The sequence below is a fragment of the Oncorhynchus kisutch genome, linkage group LG26 (genome assembly GCF_002021735.2).
Source record: "Oncorhynchus kisutch isolate 150728-3 linkage group LG26, Okis_V2, whole genome shotgun sequence".
NCBI lineage: Eukaryota > Metazoa > Chordata > Actinopteri > Salmoniformes > Salmonidae > Oncorhynchus > Oncorhynchus kisutch.
In genome coordinates this window covers 34,988,338-35,012,992 of record NC_034199.2, presented here as the reverse complement: position 1 = coordinate 35,012,992, position 24,655 = coordinate 34,988,338, and the positions used below count along the sequence as shown (strand labels likewise).

Genomic DNA, 24,655 nt, shown 5'->3' with positions numbered 1-24,655 from the left:
CTGTTCATCTCACCCCAGTTTTCCTCCTCCAGATAGTTAAATGTGAAGTCAATGCTTCCACATTTTCATCAGTCTTCCTATCGGTCCTTCCTGATCCTCTCGTTCCTCTGTAATCAGATGAGGCCAACCTGAACCTGGGGGCTCCAGGAGCTCTTCCAGAGGCCTGCTGAGTCATCCATCCATCCTCACACACATGCACACACACACACCGACACATCCCTCACACACACATCCCCCACACACAGACACTGATGCGTGAATGAGAGACAGAGGGTTGGAGGGGAGGGAAGGAAAGGAAAGGAAAGCTATGGTTCATTTGTCACGTGTCTCTCCAGTGAGCACTGGTGATGCCTGTGCTTTATTGTTTCCCCTCCCTCTGCATCCTTCGCTCTTTCTTTATCGGGGAGGATGAGACCATACCTGCTTGTTCCTGTTACACTGACTGAGCTGATGCATTCTTTATGCTGGGCTGGTGGGAGGTGGGAGCTGTGGGTTGGGACCGTTGGCCTTGAAATAAACTCTGTTAATTGAGGTTTAGCCGTTAATTAACTGGTGACATTCAGTTTAGTTTATTGGTCGTTCTTCAGCGTTAAATGTTCTTAAAAACAGTTGATAATAAAAATTCGGAATGTCTTTGACATTGCAAGATACTGTATAATTGCAACCTCACTTTGTCTCTGTCTTTTTGCCTCACACATGTCTATAAAGCATCTTTTGTTCGTCTCCTGTTGTGTCTATAATAGCTCTGATTGGCCGTGTGTTCTGTAGGTGAGATGTCCCCATGCAGACTCAATAACAGTGGCTGTGGTGACTTGTGTCTGTTGGCCCCAGATGGAAGAGTCAACTGTAGTTGTCGGGGAGCACGTGTGTTATTAGATGACAACAGATGCATTTGTAAGTTTTAAGATGATTTATTTTTTAACCCCTTTTTCTCCTTAATTTTGTGATATCCATCTGGTAGTTAAAGTATTATTCCATCGCTGCAACTCCCGTACGGACTCGGGAGTAGCGAAGGTCAAGAGGTCACACTGCTCGCTTAAGTCAGACGCACCAATGTGTCGGAGGAAACACCGTACCACTGGCGACCAAAGTCAGCGTGCGTGCACCCGGCCTCCACAAGGAGTAGCAAGAGCGCGATGAGACAAGGACATCCCAGCCGGTCAAACTCTCCACCAACCCGGACGACACTGGGCCAATTGTACACCGCCACATGGGTCTCCCTGTCGCGGCCGTCTGCGACAAATCCCAGGATCAAACCCAGATCTGTAGTGAAACCAGTAGCACTGCGATGCAGTGCCTTAGACCGCTGTGCCACTTGGAGTCCTGAAATTTAGCTTTTTAACCTGTTGCGACGAGCAATCCCGTATCCGGGATCCTATTTATAGCCTCATATAGCTCATTACCATAACGCAACGTTAACTATTCATGAAAATCGTAAATGAAATTAAATAAATATATTAGCTCTCAAGCTTAGCCTTTTGTTAACAACACTGTCATCTCAGATGTTCAAAATATGCTTTTGAACCATAGCTAAACAAGCATTTGTGTAGGAGTATTGAATGCTAGCATAGCATTAAGCCTAGCATTCAGCATGCAACATTTTCACAAAAACAAGAAAAGCATTCAAATAAAATAATTTACCTTTGAAGAACTTCAGATGTTTTCAATGAGGAGACTCTCAGTTAGATAGCAAATGTTCAGTTTTTCCCAAAATACTATTTGTGTAGGATAAATCGCTCCGTTTTGTTCATCACGTTTGGGTAAGAAAAAAAAACGAAAATTAAGTCATTACAACGCAAACTTTTTTCCAAATTAACTCCATAATATCGACAGAAACATGGCAAACGCTGTTTAGAATCAATCCTCAAGGTGTTTTTCACATATCTATCGATGATAAATCATTCGTGGCAGTTGACTTTCTCCTCTGAAGAAAATGGAACGCGCATGGAGCTGGAGATTACGCAATAATTTTGACGCAGGACACCGGGCGGACACCTGGTAAATGTAGTCTCTTATGGTCAATCTTCCAATGATATGCCTACAAATACGTCACAATGCTGCAGACACCTTGGGGAAATGACAGAAAGTGCAGGCTCATTCCTGGCGCATTCACAGCCATATAAGGAGACATTGGAACACAGGGCATTCAAAATCTGGACCATTTCCTGTATGAAATTTCATCTTGGTTTCGCCTGTAGCATTAGTTCCGGGGCACTCATAGATAATATCTTTGCAGTTTTGGAAACGTCAGAGTTTTTTCTTTCCAAAGCTGTCAATTACATGCATAGTCGAGCATCTTTTCGTGACAAAATATCTTGTTTAAAACGGGAACGTTTTTTATCCCAAAATTAAAAGAATGCCCCCTATCTCGAAGAAGACCATACATTCAATAATCTTGCAATTCTCACAAAAAAATATAACTAGTAGTTTAGGTCAGATTTTCAACTTTTTTTAGAGAAATGTTTCCTCTTCAGTAATTATCTATACACTTTTATTCAATGGCAAGGACAGACTGTTTTAGGTTGTTGTAATACATTAGCACCCAATTAACTTTGTTTCAGAGAGGAATATGCAGTGTTTGTACTTTTAACATAAAGGTCATACTGGAACAGTTCCAGCTAAGCCTGGTGCAGCTACTGCTAACTTGAAGACCACAGCTAAAGCCATTGTGGTGAGAAAATGCACAAACATTTGACTTAACTTGTTTAACTAGCTTAGTCATCTTCTTTTGCAGCAGGGAATTCCTCCTGCAACATCCACAAGGAGTTTGAATGCGGGAACGGCGAATGCATCAACTATCAGTTCACATGTGATGGAATAGCGCATTGCAAAGACAAATCAGATGAGAAAATGCAATATTGTGGTAAGCAATTGATCTCATATCAGCATTTTGGTACTTCAAATCTCTCCCAGTCAACAAAAATATAATGAATGATCTACTACTACATGCAAGCAAGCATAAGCCCATTCCTATAATGGATGTGCTGTAGCCAACCATGTGGCATGACAATGATAGCAGGGTTGGCTACAGGGCATATGAAAGGGAAAGGGGGATACCTAGTCAGTTGTACAACTGAATGCCTTCAACTGAAATATGTCTTCTGCATTTAACCCAACCCATCTGAATCAGAGAGGTGCAGGGGGCTGCCTTAATCAATATCCACTTCTTCGACAACCAGGGTTGGTGTCTATTCCATACAAATTTCAGTCACTTCAGGAAGTACACTGAATTTCCAATTCCAACTAACTTCAATGCTTTCCAATGAGGAATTGGAATTTGGTGTACTTTCTGAGTGGAATTGAAATGTATTTGATCCCAACCCTGATGACATCCATTGAAGAATTGGCTAGAGCACATTCAGTGTGGGACTTCACAGTTGATATCTAGAGGATGTCATAAGAAGAAGATTACTACCATTACCATTTCCTATTTGAAGTGAACACATTTTGTTTTGTAATTTCACCAGATAACAGGGACTGTAGGAGAGGCTTCAGGGCGTGTGACAACCAACGCTGTGTGGCCAACAGTCATTTCTGCGATGGGGTGGATGACTGTGGGGACAACTCAGACGAGGCCTTCTGTAACAGTGAGTATGGATAGATCGACCGCTTAATCACCCAGTATATCCGGACTGGGTGTGTGTGTGTGTCTGTGTGTGTGTGTGTGTGTGTGCAGCATATAGCAGGCTTCACACTGGGCTGAGCCTCTCTTTAATGAGCCCCAGCATCACATAGCTCCTCAAAGACCAAGGGCCACTCTCAGACAGAGAATACTGTCTGAGACAGAAGGGCAGGATATTGGGCACAAATTGTTCAGAAAATCATGCAAAGATTGCCGCGGCCCGAATCACCAATCTTTGTCATTGCTATTCTAATCAAGTGACATTCTTTGCTATTATTTTCAATTTAGTTTCTGTGGCTGTTATTCAGCTGCATGCAGTTAGCCCAGAGGAAAACAAACCCAGCACTCTTTAACAGGAACTTAATGTGCTTTAAACCTGAAACGAGACAATTAAGAGAGGCCATGAGGCAGCAGTAGGATTCTCTAAAGATGGATGAAGCTCCCAAGGACTGAGATATCAGGCACGTCTAGCTGTAATGACTCTCAAAGCATGCAGTTGGTTTGTTTTTTTAATGGCAAATTATCAACACCCCTGTTTCTATAACCATTAAAACATTTAATTATATGCATTTAAATGAAAATACCATAGTTTCCGTAGATGGTAAATCGAGCAAGAAAACCCCGTTTTACTAGATCAATCAAATATAATGTCCCTGTAGGTTTTCAGTATCTAATTTGCATTTGTTTATTAGTAGTGCAGACCATAAATGGCATTTGCATAAACTAAATGATCATTAATAAGTCCTGATGTTTTTTTAACTAGGCAAGTCAGTTAAGAACAAATTCTTATTTACAATGTCAGCCTACACTGGCAAAACCCGGACGGCGCTGGGCCAATTGTTCACCACCCTATGGGACTCCCAATTATGGCCTGTTGTGATACAGCCTGGATTTGAACCAGGGTGTCTGTAGTGACACCTCTAACACTGAGATGCAGTGCCTTAGACCGCTGCACCACTCAGGAGTGGACTTGATGACTCGTATACCTTTGCTTGTTTGCTTCTCACGCATGCACGCACATAATGCGCACGTACACAAACACCTGACATCCTCCCTATCCTAGATATCCTCCCTAGACCTGATGCTAAACACTACTGAGCGAAGGGTTAATTTCTCTCTCCCCTCTCAGATGTCACGTGTGCATCTTTTGAATCCTCATGCCAGGATGGGAGCTGTATCCCCGGCTCAGCCTGGTGTAACCAGGTCATTGACTGTGCTGATGCCTCAGATGAAAAGAACTGCAGTAAGTTAAACCTTTTTAAGGTATGGTATGTGTCATGATCAAAACAATGCACTATGCTAACATGGTGACCTCATCACCATTGATGGATCGCTTGTTTTCAGTCTGTCAGCATTATCCAGATAGTAATTTATTTGTTATTGCACAGGTAAACAAGCAACTTAATGTACAGTGTTACTAGCTAGGCCTCCATCCGATTGGCAAATTATTTTCATGCAAATATTCTAAAATCCGCACTAAGAAAATATGCGCATTTTCCTACCAGTGGTGTGTTTCCACCAAAAAGACTTGTTGTGGATAAAGTAGTGTACACAAAATGTACCTTTTCGGATAAGTTTTCATGTAAGTCTAAAGTGTGTTTACATCATATTTTTGTCACAAACTGTTGTGTTAAATGGCAAATGTTCCTACTCTGGTCTTGGCACGTGCGCTCTTGCCAACAGCTCGCAGATACAGTGCTGGTAGGCTGTGCGGGTAAACTAGTCTACATGATGAGGTTATTATGGATAAGAGCAATATTTTTTTTATTTGGCACAGCAGTCAAGCAATCGTCATCAAGTCACCATAATAAGACACTTGACATTTATTGGAAAGGAGCATCAAGATCACAGTGCACCACCCTGTGAAGTTCATCACAAGTTAATTCATATGTAGCCTAATAAACTACATGGTTTCCCGAGTCGTAGTGGCATGACCACACACCATATCATTGCATGACTCCAAGTTTATTTGCCAGATGATGGTTATTATATCAATATGCATAAAGGCATTTCCACCGCCATTTCTAACATTATTCATTTTACCGACACAAAAAGATCTCACCATGTCAAACAAACAAATGATCGGTCTGCATTTATAAAACTGTACCGAATCTTCCTGTTTCCATTACAGCTGTGGTGAGGTTTTTTTGTTATACGGTATGACTTTACCTACATAAAAACTGTGAATGGAAACCTGGTTAATGTTACCTTTTTATACCTTAGTGTTACCTACTGTTAGTGGATTTACAGTAGCTTGTGTTTAGCTAGCTAAGGTTAGCTAATGTTTTTGTGTAGACAACACAGACTGCTCTGAATTCTACAAACTGGGGGTGAAAGAGAAAGGCTTCATCAGCTGTAATACCACCTCCCTTTGTATCCACCCCTCCTGGATCTGTGATGGAGCCAACGACTGTGGTGATTATGCAGATGAGACCAACTGCCAGGGTGAGTCTCTTGTCTTGTCTTCTCCTCTCTTCTTTCCTCTCTCTGCCTAAGGAAGGCAGATCGAGGAAGTCAGCTTCAATTAGAGGAGACTTTCATAAAATCAAAAAACAAAGATATACCATTTTCTGAAGTGATTAGTGGAGCAGGTCAAAAGTTTCAAGTTCCTTGGTGTCAACATTACCAAAAAACTATCATGGTCCAAACACCACGAAAGTCTTGAAGAGTGCACGGCAACACCTTTTCCCCCTTAGGAGACTGAAAAGATTGATGTGGGTCCCCAGATCCTCAAAAAGTTTTACAGCTGCACCATTGAGAGCATCCTGATCGGTTGCACCACTGCCAGGTATGGCGATGATGCTCGGCATCTGACCGGAGCGCCAAGTCTAGGCACCTTAACAGCTTCTACCCCCAAGCTATAAGTCTGCTGAACAATTAATAAAATTACCACCAGGACTTTTTACATCGAAGGGGGGGCTTTGTTTTTACACTGCTGCAACTCGCTGTTTATTATCTATGCATAGTCACTTTACCCCTACCTACAGTACATGTACAAATTACCTCGACTAACCTGTATCCCCGCACATTGACTCGGTACCTGTGTTACTATTTATTACAATTTTTACTTTAGTTTATTTAGTAATTATTTTCTTAACTCTATTTCTTGAACTGCATCGTAAGTAAACATTCCATGGTAGGGTCTACACCTATTGTATGTTACATTTGATTTCATTTGATTAGGGGTGCCAGAGTTCAAGTTTAGGGAAAAGGTAATGACCTGAATCACGACTGTATGAATATTTAGAAGATAAATACTCAACACAAAGGACTCAAGGTCAAGAGGACTAGAATTAACGATCAATGGAAATAGTGTTTTTTCTGTAACAGGGAATTAATGATCAATGGAAATCTACATGGCAAGTTCTCATTGGTCCAAATTGTCTATACATCGCGCCTGAAATGCAATGCGTGTTATCTGGCCATTGGCCCAATTTTATTGCCAGGAATTCTAATTGGTCAACCACAGGCAAGGGTTGGGGGTATATAATGTTTGGTTCAGATTCTGTCTCTTTGTTCTGTGGAGAGAATCACTGAGGACAGGGGAGAATGAACATCTTAGATTAAATTGTTAGATTACTTGTTAGATATTACTTGCATGGTCGGAACTAGAAGCACAAGCATTTCGCTACACTCGCATTAACATCTGCTAACCATGTGTATGTGACCAATCAAATTTGATTTGATTTGTCTACCTCTCAGCATAACATCTATGATTTGTCCTCTTTGAGTAAACCTATTTTTCTCCCCCTGATTTGCTTTGGGGTCTGTGTTATTGAAGAGTAACATCAACTGCTAACACCACTGAATCACCTCTGAGATGACTCTTCCCTTCCGTTGTTTTCTCGGCCCTAGTTTCCCATGGGCAGAAGTGTGAAGAGGGCCACTTCGCCTGCCCCAGCGGTAACTGCATCTCCAGTGTGTGGCTGTGTGATGGACAGAAGGACTGTGAGGATGGGGCAGATGAGTTTCAATGTGGTAAGGCTTTGCTATGTTGATAGCCTATTACATTACACAGAGAATATTTATAAGATGGCTTGTCTGAATGACTTATAGACATCTATAGGAAGCCAAAAATCCAGTGTATTAATATGGACAGAAAGACTGTGATTACTAGGCCGATGTGGTTCTGTGCAGTAAGGCTTTGCTATGTTTATTGAACCATGTGGGTAGACACATTTCATTGCATTACAGAATACCATTTATTAGTTGGCTTGTCTCATGGCCGGCCTGCTCATTAGGCAGGATTAAGCGGCTGCCTATGGTGGCAGATTGACGAAGGCAGAATTTTCTGAGCTAAACTGACCAAGACGCACCTCCAACAGCAACACATAAAACCTCACATAATTTTGCCCAAAAACTATGACAATTTCTCTCAACCAGTGGCATGTGGGCGTTTTAGGTTAAGCAGTGCCCACTTTGTTAAAGGTAGGGGCTTGCTTATCCATTCCAAGCACGCCCCTCAAGGGTGTTGTTGGAGAGATGCAGCTCTGCAGTGCTCCACCAACATTCTGTCAAAAAGAAATACATCTAACATAAATCATGTAGCAGATATAGGATATGGTAGAAAGAGTGTGTGGTCTTTTCTGTAATCTACAGGTTGGAGATAAAATGTACGACAATGTAATGAGACAGACAATTTTTACGATCAAATAGCCTAACATAAATGGCACTCAATCAAATAAAAAACACGCTGTCATGTTAACAAGCAACATTTCCTAAAAACAGGACAGGTCAAAGTAAAATGGACAGTAGTATTAAAGGGACAATCACAACTGTTGTCCAGGAGTTTCACCCCATTGTCATGATTAGTAGTTTCAAGTTTGTATCCGTCAAATTTGACAAGCTAATCATAGTGAAAAAGAAGATACTTCTGCATTACCCGCTGTGTAAACACATTGGCAATTGGCTGGCGATAACTCCTTGGTAGCTGATATTCAGAGCTTAAATGGCCATGTTAATTAGTCCCAAGAATCAGGACTAATAAAACCAATGCAATGGCCTGTTTTACACACGGTGGGCCTACTACATTAGTGGGCATTCATAAAATGTAATTGGAGGCCGACATGGTAGGCTACATCCCAGTGCCGTTCCGGACGAGCCTTGATTTCAACATCCACAAACATTGGTTTTTGGTCCAGACCAAATCTGAACCAATCATAGACGTCTATGTTTGGTTCAGATTTTGTCCGGTCTGGATCAGCCTTGATTTGGCCCAAACATAGACGTAGAACACCTATAAATTACTTATTTTGAACTTTCATTCAGAACCAAAAATGAGCATGATTTCAACATCTGCAAACATCCGGAAAATAAGTATTTTCAATTTCATTCAGAACCTTCTGGAAAAGACACCTTTTCAACATTCTGGAAATATGTATTTTAAACATTCAACTTAATTATTTTTAGAAATATGTATTTTCAACATCATCAATCTTCTTGGGACTATTCTAGTTTTGCAGGGGCAGCATTCTTTGGTCTCACCTATGGCGGCAGAACGGCAAGGACCGGCCCTGGCTTGTCTGAATTATTTCTAGACAACCACAAGACACAAATCCAGTGTTAGCAGTGACAAATCACTAATGATTGGAGTTAATTGTCTCTACTGGATATTGTATTGTTCATCCTCTTTGTGTATTTAATTGCTTGCCAAGTTGTCTGCTAGCCTACTTATGTGTATAGAGCATATACCTCCAGCCCTGATATTCAAATAAAGCCACTTAAAAAGGACACAAGGGTGATTTTTCTCTGGCTTTGAATTAGCATATTCTCCCCTTGTGTGTAACAGTTAATTAATTATCCATTAGTCATTGTGAATTGTTACCAGAGATGGAAACATGTGGGTTCACTGAGAAGTGGCTGACATCTGAACGGATCACATGGACTGTTCTCCCACACTGACCTTTCACACGGAACCTTGCACATGGAACCCTCTCACCAGGGAAGACAAGAACACTTCCAGCCTACCTCTTTGATCCTTTCTAATGTGTGTGTTACTTACCATGACAAAGACTTTCCACCTAGATAGCTCAACCAAAATTGAGTCATGGTCTGGTAAATAGAATTTTCAATCAAACAGATGACTTATTTATGTATACCGTTTATGTTTCATTACTTTTGCTGTCAAAGTGATGAAGAAGGATCTTCCAAGAGCATTTGAGTGCCACTGAGGTGGTAATACTTATCCTGACCTGCATCACAGCTAGGCTTCAGATTAATAAATGCCCTGAACTACTGAGGAATTAATTAATTTAGACAGAATGGCCCACACAAATAACACTGTCATATGTTATTAACTGTCTTGAAGAGTAAGATCATGTTTATTGAAGTGAAATAAATCACAGTAGATTGTCTAAATTAAGAGCAGATTGAGGTTTGGTAATCATGTTAACTGGGTGACTCAATTTCATCTCAAACAACATGATTCTGTGTACCATCAAATGACTGAAAAACACATTCCCATTCATTTAGCTAAGTGCTTCATTATTGTTTGAATTTATTTGATTTTGAAATAATGGTATTGCGAATTGCAAATGTACCATAGCTCCTTTCAAAACTAAGCAGAAGGATGCTGCTGTTTGAATATCATTCAGTCTGTTAGATGTTTAGAACTGGCATTCTCAGGACAAATGGAAAATATTCCCATTTCACTGAGTTGATTACCATATAAAAAGCCAGAGCTATTGATAAACTGAAAGTAAAGGAAAAAGGTTAGAAGTAAATGTCATTATATCACTGGAAATCCAGAATCTCACAACTGATTAGATGAAATACTTGTCATTGTAAAATGTCTGATGATCTTTCCCTGTACAGTGAAATACCACTGAAGCCTAAGATATGAAATATTAGCATCTCCAGAATGAGCCTTTGTCGAGATATCTGAAAGAGACAGAGGCATTGGATCTAGGTCCCCAAGGCAGGGTGGTTATTTGAATTGAAATGAATCCAGATATGAAGGTACATATGTGTTCCTGTCTGTGCGTAGGGCTGTTACGGTGACCATATTACTCACACACCGGAGGTCACAAGTCATGATGGCAGTCAAATTCCACGTGGTAATTAGGCTTCTCCAAGCTCTGATGCTGCCGATGGTCAGGAGTAGCCTACCAAGCTTGCTAACTGCCTGGTCCTCAGCATTCTCTTGTCCCCCGATTTACTCTGACGTAAATGCAAATGTAATCGAAAATCGAATCAAACACTTCATGAGAGCCCATGAGCTCATGTTGCACAACATTTCTATAAGCTATGCAATTGCATGAGAAAACTGAATTTTAATGGGCTCTATTAAAAACAGGAGGATCCCATCAGTTTTCTGTAGGTTAGGCCTAATATATTTATTTATGAAGTTTCCTACTATTGAGCACATTTCGTCTCTTTATAATAGGAGTATAGCCTACCTGGCTGGCATGCACATGAATTACGGGAATAGAGTCCTCCATTCGCTATTTAAGTGCACAGATGACATGTATTTTTTCCCCTGTCCCTGATTCGAGACAGGTGCGTGATAATGGTTCACTCTAAATCAAAACTAATTTCCCTAATATATTATTTAGTATATGTAAAGATGAGAGTAAATCAAGAATAGTCTGATGGGTGACAATATTGGGCCTATCACTTGTGAATGATGCCCAGCTTGTGTGCAGTCAAGAATCAGCGCATGTCTTTTTTTGCTACTTTTTCTAATCATAGTCGCAATCCTCATGTAGCCTAGCCCTAGCACTCACCGACCGGTAGCACTCACGTCTGTAACCATGAAGTGTTTTGAAAGGTTGGTCATGGCTCACATCAACACCATTATCCCAAAAACCCTAGACCCACTCCGATTTGCATACCGCCCCAACAGATCCACAAACGATACAATCTCTATTGCACTCCACAGTGCCCTTTCACACCTGGAAAAAAGGAACATCTATGTGAGAATGCTATTAGTTGACTACAGATCAGCGTTCAGCGTTCAACACCATAGTGCACTCAAAGCTCATCACTAAGCTAAGTACCCTAGGACTGAACATCTCCCTTTGCAACTGGATCCTGAACTTACTGACGGGCTGCCCCCAGGTGGTAAGGGTAGGTAAAAACACATCCGTCACGCTGATCCTTAACACGCAGGCCCCTCAGGGGTGTGTGCTCAGTCCCCTCCTGTACTCCCTGTTCACTCATGACTGCACGGCCAGGCATGACTCTAACACCATCATTAAGTTTGCCATTGACACAACAGTGGTAGGCTTGATGACCAACAACAACGAGGCAGCATATCGGGAGGAGGCAGAGACCTGGCCGTGTGGTTCCAGGACAGCAACCTCTACCTCAACGTGATCAAGACTAAGGAGATGATTGTGGACTACAGGAAAATGAGGACCGAGCACGCCCCCATTCTCATTGATGGGGCTGTGGTGCAGCAGGTTGAGAGTGTCCACATCACCAACAAACTATCATGGTCCAAGCACACCAAGACAGTTGTGAAGAGGGCACGACAAAACCAATTTCCCCCCAGGAGACTGAAAAGATTTGGCATGGGTCCTCAGAGGCTCAAAAGGTTCTGCAGCTGCACCATCAAGAGCATCCTGACTGGTTGCATCACTGCCTGGTATGGCAACTGCTCGGCCTCCGACCACAAGGCACTATAGAGGGTAGAATGTACGGCCCAGTACATCACCTGGGCTAAGTTCCTTGCCATCCAGGACCTCTATACCAGGTGGTGTCAGATGGAGGCCCTAAAAAATTGTCAGACTCCAGTGACCCTAGTCATAGAATGTTCTCTCTGCTACCGCACGGCAAGTGGTACCGGAGTACCAAGTCTAGGTCCAAGAGGCTTCTAAACAGCTTCTACCCTAAAGCCATAAGACTCCTGAACATCTAATCAAATGACTACCCAGACCCAGACTACTTGCATTGCCCCCCCCTCTCTTTTACACTGCTGCTACTCTCTGTTATTATCTATGCATAACTCACTTTAATAACTCTACCTACATGTATATATTACCTCAATTACCTCGACTAACCGGTGCCCCCGCACATTGACTCTGTACCGGTATCCCCTGTATATATCCTCGGTATTGGTATTTTACTGCTGCTCATTAATTATTTGTGACTTTATTTCTTATTTTATAGCTATTTTTCTTAAAACTGCATCGTTGGTTAATTAAGGGCTTGTAACTGAGCATTTCACTGTTGTATTCGGCGCATGTGAAAAATAGAATTTGATTTGATTTATCAGTTTTGGTAAGGTTTGTATCACAGCTAAAGCAGACAAATAACTTCTTAAAATTAAGCACATTAATCTGTTTTACAGCGGGAGTAGAGCATAACTTTGAGAATGGCATTTCCCGCTAATTGATTTCATTTTGGAATATTGCACTTATAGTCTACTGTACTGCCGTGTGCACTTTGCTGTGCTTATTATGTGAAAAAATAGCCTAATAGTTTATCAACATTTTAAGCTAAACTTTCTGATCTGTTGCATAATCATAATTGGTTTTAAGCGTTGTTTTAATGCTTGTGGTTGTATTAATTTGGGATCTATAGCATCCCACAACTGTCCCAGACTGTGTTTAGGATATTTATTTCTATGCACAGAATAGAATAGGTTAGCTTTCGTACTATGGGGGATAGTAGATAGACATAGGCTAATGCTTCTGCTGTCCGTTAGGTCTACTCATCTTGTTGGCTGATGGAAAGTAAATGTGAACAGTTCTTCCAACATCTTTAATATGAGCCTCGGAATTCAATATGGACGCGTGAAGTTGCATCCTCGATATGTCTGTCTTCACTTGTAGCAGATGGGGCAGATGGTAACCCAAACACTTGTTGTGCTTTGATTAAAAATAACTGGGCGACTTCTACTACTACAGGGTATTGTTGTTTTTTTCCTTTTTTTCTGTGAGTAGGACCCAATCATGTGACGGGCATTGACTAATAAGAATTGAGAGAGATCTGAGAGAGCCATATGAGTGAGAGGTGCTTCGGCCCACACAGCTGGGGGAAGGGAATTGTTATTATTATTTTCAGCCCAAGGGCACAACGTCCACTGGCCGCACAAGGCATGGATTTTTTTAGGGGGCATTACGGACACACAAAGGGGATACCGCCGGGAAATTCGAGGCATTATCAAGTGCTTGTTCAAGTGCTTGTTTAATTGTGAATGTGAAACTGATGAAGTGTGTGCTACTTTTTTTCATTAGAGTTGCATCATGCAGCCTTAGAATGTATTAAAAATTGAAACATATAGCCCATTTGTATCACAACTGAAGTTGCATAAATACCTCTAAATTAAGCATATAGGAGGAACTGTTTCTTTGTAAACTACTCAACACAAAATATCCGCATGTGAACACTCCCTCAAATCGTTTGACGGAAATATCCTTTCTATTCTCTTCAGCTATGTTCAATTGAATTCTTCATTCTTTAAAATAATATAAAATAATGCCATGTCATTCAAAGCAAATCTTGTCTGCTAAATGAGCGAGTGTAACCCACAGCCATAATGTATGACATGGCCAGATCAGGCCTAACATAAGGACAACTCAGAGTATGATATTCTGTTCTTCTGACTACATTTTCTTCACATCATGTTTCTTTAGACCTGTTTGAAGTTAATCATGAATTTATTGTGATGGTGTAGGCTATAATAAATGAATTTATTGTGATGGTGTAGGCTATAATACATGGATTTATTAGACTTTTTAAAATGTAGATGTTCCAAAGGTCTGCGTCAGTGGCTCGTAGGTTATGCGTGGAAGCCAGGAGATGCTAAATGTGTTGACGGACTTTAACGGTCAATTACAGTGAGACCGGCAGTGATTTGCTTGACAATCATCGGCTGACAAAAGGAACTGACCGCCCCAGCTCTATCTGTGCATCTGTGATTATGTACAGTTCAACAATATAAGGCTTCTGTTGATTTTCAGCATGGAATGTAGTGACCCTAATAGGAAAAGCATATATGAATAGACGCCAGCAGTCAAGACCGAGCCTGTACCGTGTACCGTGTAACATTTGCACTTGTCTATTCTTACTAGCACTGACTGCTAATTACTGCTTTATTGAGAACACATTTTACTTACCATGACTGCAATGTGTGTTATTCTGCATAATTCCATTAAGTAAAGCTCCAGCCTTTTGATTATTATTATTATTGTTTTTACCAGTCAGCTCCCCTTGGAACACTACAGAATTGTTATATTAAAAACTGAAGAGGAGAAAACACCCACAAAATATTTTATTTGGCTCCAATTCCAGTCACCCTCTCTGGAAATAGAAAGGCTAAGGGGCAGATGGTAACCCAAACACTTGTTGTGCTTTGATTAAAAATAACTGGGCGACTTCTACTACTACAGGGTATTGTTGTTTTTTCCCTGTTTTTCTTCCACTTACGTGTTTTGATTCATGGTATTATGAATGTGCTTCTCCCCTAGACTCCTCTTGCCTGTGGAACCAGTTTGCCTGTTCTAAGAACAAGTGCATCGCCAAGCAGTGGCTGTGTGATGGAGAGAACGACTGTGAGGACGGACTGGATGAGAGTGTGCAGATCTGTGGTAAGTACCCAAGGTCATATAGCTTTACTTTGGGTGAAGATTGCATGTATTTCAAACATGTAGTTTGAGACCAGTCTGAGACCATTCCCAGCTGGCATTACAACCTGATTTACAACATTGTTTTGAGACCAGTTGGAGACGTTTTAGACTAGTTTCTAGACTATTGAAATGATTACACAGAAATTAAGTTAGAGACATATTGAAAATACTTTGATGGGTGGTGAGGCCAAGAGGCAGAGCAATTTCACCATGTAAATGAGATGTAACAATAATGAATCTGCCAATAAAAATAAATAATCATACAACAATAAATATAAAATGTTTGCCGAGAATATTGGTATAATTGGATTGTAATGGAAATGTCAAGGCAACATGAATGAAATAGCCTTAAGCTTTTTCCTTGCACTACTGCAATCAAAAGCAAGGAAGTGCATTTTAAACAGACAAGCATTATTGAGCAAATGTACTTACCTTTATTGTCACAGTATGAGGCTTTGTGACAATACAAAGCCTCATACTGTGACAATAAAGGTAAGTACATTTGCTCAATAATGAGGCCACATAAAACGTAACAGATCTTGTACGATATAGGCCCCTGCTTGAATATACAGATTCATTTGACCCTGTTTGCTACAGCAGGAAAATAATCCTGCAGCAACTGGAAATGTGATTATTGTAATTAATGGACCCTTTTGTAGGGGTTGATACATTATTCGTAAGGGAAAATGAAGTCTGAACTGTCAAAGTGGAAATTACAAACTTCAGAAGCATTTTTAAAACTAAAACAGTTATCCTGCAACAGGGTGATCAAATTAAGATCCTAGATCTGTCAGTGGCAGGAATGGATATGATAATTTTTCCATCCTTTACGTTATTCATAGTTGTCTTAGGTTATAGTTCAGTTTAGCCCATTCTGCAGTTTGTTTGACCTGCCTCTTTCTCTCTATTGACTCTCAGGTTTGGTAACGTGTGCTCCAGGGTTATTCAGCTGCCCTGGGTCCTACGCCTGTGTCCCTAAACGCTGGCTCTGTGACGGGGAGAGAGACTGTCCTGATGGCAGTGACGAACTGTCTGCAGCTGGATGTGGTAAGTTTGCAATAAGCCTCCATATTCATTTTAAATAGTAAGGACTGTATTGTCTGTGGCTCTATCTGCTGGTGTGATGTTGCGTCATCTACAGTGCATTCAGAAGATATTCAGACCGCTTCAATTGATTGGACATAATTTGGAAAGGCACACACCTGTCTATATAAAGGTCCCACAGTTGACAGTGCATGTCAGAGCAAAAATCAAGACATGAGATCGAAGGAATTGTCCGTAGAGCTCAGAGACAGGATTGTGTCGAAGCACAGATCTGGGGAAGGGTGCTAAAAAATGTCTGCAGCATTGAAGGTCCCCAAGAACACAGTGGCCTCCTTCATTCTTAAATGGAAGAGGTTTGGAACCACCAAGACTCTTCCTAGAGCTGGCCACAATTTGGGGAGAAGGGCCATGGTCTGGGAGGTGACCAAGAACTTGATGGTCACTCTGACAGAGCGTCAGAGTTCATTTGTGGAGATGGGAGAACCTTCCAGAAGGACAACCATCTTTGCAGCACTCCACTAATCAGGGCTTTATGGTAGAGGGGTCAGATGGAAGCCACTCCCCAGTAAAAGGCACATGACAGCCCACTTGGAGTTTGCCAAAATGCACCTAATGGACTATCAGACTATGAGAAAGAAGATCTTGATAAAACCAAGATTGATCTCATTGGACTGAATGCCACGCATCACATCTGGAGGAAACCTGGCACAATCCCTTCAGTGAAGCATGGGGGTGGCAGCATCATGCTGTTTGGATGTTTTCAGTGGCAGGGACTGAGAGACGAGTCAGGATCGAGGGAAAGATGAACGGAGCAAAGTGCAGAGAGATCCTTGATGAAAATCGTCTCCAGAGCGCTCAGGACCTTAGACTGGGGCGAAGGTTCACCTTCCAACAGGACAACGACTCTAAGCACATAGGCAAGACAATGCAGTCTTGTCAGTCAGTCAGTCAGTTAACTACAGGGACATTTTGGGGACAGCTCCAGCCAGGGACAGGCCACCAAAAACAGGGACGTCTGTTCACCCTAGTAGATTGATGTGGGGAAAAAACAATTGAAACCATTTTAGAATAGGGCTGTAACGTAACAAAATGTGGAAAGGTAAATGGGTCTGAACACTTTCCAAATTAACTGTATGTCAATGTTAATGGAGAATTTCACCGCTAGACACTATTTGGGATGTTTTTCCGTCTCCCTCTAAAATGAGGAGTTATGAAAAGTGTTTTGGACATAATTATTATTTATATTTTTGCGCTGGGAGAGTTCGACCAATGACGCCATCGGTTGAATGAGTATGCTGTCTGATCTAAAAATAAATAAATGGAGTAATGTTTTGTAGCAATTGTTGTGGCATTTGTGTTTCATCAATTGCAATTGCGAGGATATATTGTTGTCCTTATTCAATAGAGCAATTGGACTCAACGATTCTCATATCTGCCACAAAATTGCAGGGTTTCTAGATTGACTCATTTTCTCTGGCTTTGTAAAGATTTCTGCCTGATGAGAACCCTACTTCCTTGTTCAATTATGTTCCCACCCTTGAAGGCTTTTCAAAATGGGGGCGGTACTAGTTTCTATAGAATCACGGGAGCTATGTTACTGTCTGTCTGAGATTGCTAAATAATTACAATGACTGCTTCTGATGATTCCTCTCACCAAGAAGAGCTGGACGAAGTTTTTGAAATTATTTTACATAGGGACATACAGCCCTACATTTCAGCTGCAATAAACGGAAGAGGAATTGATACAGCGACAACAAGAACTGTGAGACCAGCAAGCAGCGATGGGGAGCCACGGTCAGACTTCAACTCGTGCGGTGCTCTCCAGCCATCCCAATGGAAGAGGAATGTTTGTGCTCATTTGATTGCTGACAGTTCTTACTGGAGAGGGTCAGTGCAGACCCTATGCATGGTGTGTGTGTGTGTCTGTGTGTCTGTGTGTGTGTGTGTGTGTGTGTGTGTGTGTGTGTGTGTGTGTGTGTGTGTGTGTGTGTCAGACCATCGAAGTTTTGCACATATGGATAGACGGGTGCTGGAGACGTTTTTCAAAACTTCCAAGCTCAACTGGCGGTGTCAGCCTAGACCAGCTGGACCAGGAGGACAAATGAGTCAATTGTTTTGCTGTCGGTAGCTAGCTAGCAATATAAGCTTTCGTGATCGAATTGGCCATAACCGGGCTTGCTAGTACCATTACAAGTCAAGTTAGCCAAGTTTAGCTAGCTAGCTTTGTTTGCTTTAACCTAAATATAATGAACCCTTATCTTATAGCTAGCTAGTTAGTTCATGTTAGCTTGCTAGTCTAGCAAGCCTCAGTGCATCTTATTTGGAGCAAAACTGGAGAAATGTTTTGATGATAAAGAGTAAAGGAATGACTTTGGCGTTATGACTCATAATAGTCATAATAGAGTTTCTATACCTGTGTGTTGTAGCTAGCTAGCTAACTAATGTGTGTCTGTACCATGCTGCTACATTAGGAATACAGACAATACACAATAATTGCCCATGAAAGTCTAATAGTGTTTTTGTCTTTCTCTTATAGACAATACCGTTTGGTGGCCTGCAGGTTATTTTTGGAGTTTGTTCTACGTGGGAAGAAGCTAGGCAGAGGACACTGAATCCCCTTGCCTGCGTGTGTTGTTGTTGGCCATTCGAGCAATTTATCCCTCACACAATGGACAGTAGGTTGGATACAAAGAAGTTGATGACCCGAGGAGATGTGAAAGGTCCCATAACAACAATCTCACCTTGTATTAAAGTGACTCCGAACACCTCACTGCACCCACCAAACACACCATATGCAAGTATTCCCTTTGTAGAACTGTAGTATACAGTACCAGTCAAAAGTTTGGACACCTACTTGTTCAAGGGTTTTTCTATATTTTTTCACTATTTTCTATATTGTAGAATAATAGTGAAGACATCAAAACTATGAAATAACACATATGGATTAATGTAGCAACCCAAAAAATGTTAAACAAATCAAAATATATTAAGATTTTGGATTCTTCAAAGTAGCCACCCATTGCCTTGATGACAGCTTTGCACACTCCTGGCATTTTCTCAACCAGCTTCATGGGACAGTCACCTGGAATGCATTTCACTTAACAGGTGTGCCTTATTTAAAGTTAATTTGTGGAATGTCTTTCCTTCTCAATGCACACTCTTGGCATGCTCTCAACCAGCTTCATAGTTTTGATGTCTTCACTATTATTTCCAATGTAGAAAATTGTACAAAGAAAGAAAAACCCTTGAATGAGTAGGTGTGTCCACCTTTGTGACTGGAACTGTATATTATAAGCATTAGTAGTATATTTTTCTGCTACTATATATATGTCATAAATTGCCATAACTGTTCCTGCATATTGCTGTGTAAACTCACCTTGATCTCCAGAGCAAATAAACATTATATTGAATACAAGCCATGTCTACTTATTTGCTACATTGTCCTAATAATCATCTTTTTATTGAAACATATTTACTTGTCAGCAAATGAAAGTTGAAATGATACACCAACTCCCTGCATCATTTGTTTAAGCAGTAAGATTGTAGCTAGTTACTTCCAAATACATTTCATGAATATTGTAGCTAGTTACAAACAATTGATCCAGGAGTTGAAGTCAACACTTTATTGGTTTCTGATGCAGTAGGAATCATTTAGTCACTGGTTAGTACACTTGTAAAAAAATATTCTATTAAACCTTTTGTCAAACTCCATTATATACATATGTACAAGAGCTAGCAATATCTATACCACAATTCAATTGTGAGCATATTAGGCATTCTATATTATACTACAAAATCAGTCTAACTAAAGATGGATGTTGTGTTGGTTGAATGTTCCAGGCAGGTTCCTGAATGTTCTTCAGCTAGTGAACCTTGTCTTGTGTTGGGCAATGCCAGCTGGTCTTGCAGATGCACTCCATGACCTTTGACTCAGACTATACACGTTGGCTCTTGCCAGCCCCGTGCAGTCTTTTCCTCTTCCGAGTCAGATGATGTTGCGCTTGTTCCCGGCTGAAAGCTTTCATCCAATGGTTCTACATGATCTGTACTATTTAAGCTGGTGTTGAGGTCATCATCATCAAAATCAGCAGCAGGATTAGTCTGTAGGAAACACATTAGTCAGGGATTGTGGTTTGCTTACAACCAGGAAACGTAGAAGGCCTGTTTCTACTGGTGAGATGCAGAAATGCTTGTACAGTATTGCGTGTAGTAAGGAAATTCAAGATTTTTATGGCACCTATGATATGTAAAGAAACATATAACACATATTATTATACAGTAAAAGAGCAGCAGTGGAATTTCGCTTTATTTGTTTTTGTAACACAACTGTTAAAGACGCAAGTAAAATTCCTGAAAAAGGCCTCCACCCCCACCCCTACTTCCTTCAGAGCTGACTCCATATTGTTGAGCATATGTACTTCACCGCCACATCTCTAGAGCAGGGTTTTCCAAACTCGTTCCTGGGGCCCCATCTGGGTGCACGTTTAGTTTTTTTCCCGAGCACTACACAGCTGGGGGGGGGGGCAATGTTCGGGAAACCCTGCTCTAGAGTGCCATGATATTGTCAACTCCTAGTGTAACACTCCAACCATATTTCTCACCCATCCAGCACCAAACAACACATGTGATGACAACTCCTTCCTTTGCCACAACGAAGCCTGCGTTCCCCAGCGTTTTGTCTGTGACCATGATGACGACTGTGGTGATGGATCTGACGAGTCACTTGAATGTGGCAAGTAGATTTGTTGCTTTGTCTTTTAATACTGCCCATAGAATAATAACAAAGTTATAACATTGTAATAAGTTATAACAGAGATTTAACTAATTAATACCTTACTGTAAGTTGGAAGTAGAATGACTTTTCAGTAATCTATCTGGGATCTGCGATGATGTTTTGGCCTGTGTAAGTGTCAGTTAGTGAGGCTGCAGCTCTCTCGCTTTGTTTTTCTGTATCTGCAGTGTACCGGCCCTGTGGACCTGAGGAGTTTCGCTGTGGGGATGGTCGCTGCCTGCTCAGTGCTCAATGGGAGTGTGACGGCTGCCCAGACTGTCCTGACCGATCTGACGAGCTACCCCTGAACCTCAAATGCCTGGCCGCAGGTAGTGTATTTTACTGCTGTTCAAATGCCTGGCCGCAGGAAGTGTAGTTTACTGCCGTTCAAATGCCTGGCCGCAGGTAGTGCAGTTTTCTGCTGTTCAAATGCCTGGCCACAGTTACTCTAGTTTACTGCTGTTCAAATGCCTGGCTGCAGGTAGTGTAGTTTACTGCTGTATTGTAGTTTACCGCTGTACTGTACTCTGTGCTGTTAGTACCGTCTGGCCGCAGGTAGTATATTCTACTGCTGTTTGACTGGCCACAGGTACTCTAGTCTACTGCTGTTTGACTGGCCACAGGTACTCTAGTCTACTGCTGTTTGACTGGCCACAGGTACTTTAGTCTACTGCTGTTTGACTGGCCACAGGTACTCTAGTCTACTGCTGTTTGACTGGCCGCGGGTACTCTAGACTACTGCTGTTTGACTGGCCACAGGTATTCTAGTCTACTGCTGTTTGACTGGCCACAGGTATTCTAGTCTACTGCTGTTTGACTGGCCACAGGTACCCTAGTCTACTGCTGTTTGACTGGCCGCGGGTACTCTAGTCTACTGCTGTTTGACTGGCCGTGGGTACTCTAGTCTACTGCTGTTTGACTGGCCACAGGTACTCTAGTCTACTGCTGTTTGACTGGCCACAGGTACTCTAGTCTACTGCTGTTTGACTGGCCGTGGGTACTCTAGTCTACTGCTGTTTGACTGGCCACGGGTACTCTAGTCTACTGCTGTTTGACTGGCCACAGGTACTCTAGTCTACTGCTGTTTGACTGGCCGCGGGTACTCTAGTCTACTGCTGTTTGACTGGCCGTGGGTACTCTAGTCTACTGCTGTTTGACTGGCCGTGGGTATTCTAATCTACTGCTGTTTGACTGGCCACAGGTACTCGAGTCTACTGCTGTTTGACTGGCCGTGGGTACTCTAGTCTACTGCTGTTTGACTGGCCACAGGTAATCTAGTCTACTGCTGTTTGACTGGCCACAGGTACTCTAGTCTACTGCTGTTTGACTGGCCACAGGTACTCTAGTCTACTGCTGTTTGACTGGCCACAGGTACTCTAGTCTACTGCTGTTTGACTGGCCACAGGTACTCTAGTCTACTGCTGTTTGACTGGCCGCGGGTATTCTAGTCTACTGCTGTTTGACTGGCCGCGGGTATTCTAGTCTACTGCTGTTTGACTGGCCGCGGGTATTCTAGTCTACTGCTGTTTGACTGGCCACAGGTACTCTAGTCTACTGCTGTTTGGCTCTCTCTATTACTGTCAGCAGTCTACTATAAGAGAGGATAGAAACCACACAAAACAATGCTGGGTTGAATATGTAATATGGCATGGCCTATTGGGGACGTGGCTTTCAGATATTTAACCCGTCTGTGATAGTAAATGTCATTCTGCTTCATATGTTATTTTGTGTTGTCAACACATGTTGAGCAAAGACACTTTTGTAGCTGTAATGAGTCTTACACAAAAGTATGAGTTTCTCAAGTGCCTGTGCATATCCCAATGTTGGGACTGTTACCACTTTGTCTAAATAATATTGCTATTAAGTGTATATGAATACAAACTTAACATGATGAACAGGAATGACATTTACTATTACGGATGGGCAAAAATAACTATTTGAAAGCCACACCCCCAATACACCATGCCACATGACATATTCTTACATAAAATGTAGAACATTATTATTTAAATATTATATGACAAAGTGGTAACTCTCCCAACATTGGGACATTCACAGGCACTTGAGGAACTCATACTCTTGGGTATACCTCACTAAAAGTCAGAAGGTAGCCTATCGGTTAAGAGTTTTGGACCAGTAACCAAAACGTTGCTGGTTCAAATCCCCAAGCCAACTAGGTGAAAAGTCTGTCGACATACCCTTAAGCAATGCACTTAATTCAAATTGCTTCTGTAGACCACTCTGGATAAGAGCATCAGCTAAGTGACTCAAATGTAAACATGTTAGTACTCAACAAACAGATAATACAACAGACAGATGAACCAGAATGACATTTACTCTTGTGGGTGACCAACTCTCTGAAATCCATGCCTCTACTATGCCACCCCTAAAGTCTTCTGCTCTGATCTGGTGAGTCTTAGATTGCAACCAAAATGAGTGGCCAAACTGGCTTTGTCAAAATAACCCAATGTGTATTCTGCTAATTATTTACCAAAATTGGTTTGTTTTTCACCCAGCATTTTTTTGAGTGAGAAGATATAAAGACAGTAAGAGTAAAACTTTCAGACGATCATCAATGTAAATGAATCTCATTTACCAAGATGCAGTTTAAATGATTACTATTGTAAATGCTTTTTGACTCACCATTGACAGTTATAAATTACCTTCCAGGGAGTCTGTGCAATGGTTCCTTCTTCATGTGTTCCAATGGACGCTGCATCTCTGAAGGGATTCTGTGTGACAAGAAAGACGACTGTGGAGACCGGTCCGATGAGAAGAACTGCAACGTGAACGAGTGTCTGAATCGCAGAGTCAGTGGCTGTACACAGGACTGTCAGGATCTTCCTGTTGGATACAAGGTAGGAATCACCACAGACATAAACAGGCCTTGATGCGTAGCTTGGACAACTGCACATGTATCATATATTCAGAATCATAATCAAGGTTAGGCTGTCTTTCCTAGGATTTTATGAATTCTAGATATCCTGTCTTTATTTCAGCCAGAGACAGATTTGTAAGTGGACAGACATCACCCGGTGGAAGGCTTACAGATATTACCAATAATAATATAACCAGAGCAATAGAAATGTTTCAAATATGTACATGCAGAATGTGACTTTAATCAAGTTAACTTTGTTTTTTCTGAATGTTTTGTATTAAGAAGCCTATAACACGGACCTAGTAAAGTGCCAACCTTATTATCTCAGTGTGCATGATTCAAATGATTATGTCGTGCCTGAGGCTATATTAGGCTTTCCCACACAAGATAGGAAGACAAAGTTATACACACAGTACAGTAGGATCCTATCATCATTAGGGCCGGCACATTACCAGCATCGCCGGGACGATACCAGCATCGCGATACTCGTTAGTATCGTGGCAAGGAAACGACTTTAACTTCTTTATGAAAACAATCCTGATGTTGGATACAAACATATAATGTTATCTAGAGTAACATTTATTTATTTTCCAAGCTATATTTGGACAGGAAAAGGCACCATTTTTGCTCACCATGAAAAATGTATAGGTTTAGTAGACAAGTTTAAAAGATTGATGTTTTGTCCTACTTAAAATGCTATAGCACACAATATTTGACATACAGCAGGTTTTTAAAGGACCAAAGAGTTTGGTCTGCTTCTTGTTTTT

The 24,655-nt window shown here is 41.4% G+C and overlaps 1 pseudogene; it reads left to right on the top strand.

Annotated features, from left to right (window-relative positions):
- Positions 1-24,655, top strand: part of LOC109870738 (low-density lipoprotein receptor-related protein 1B-like) — a 332,082-nt pseudogene that overhangs the window by 224,585 nt on the left and 82,842 nt on the right.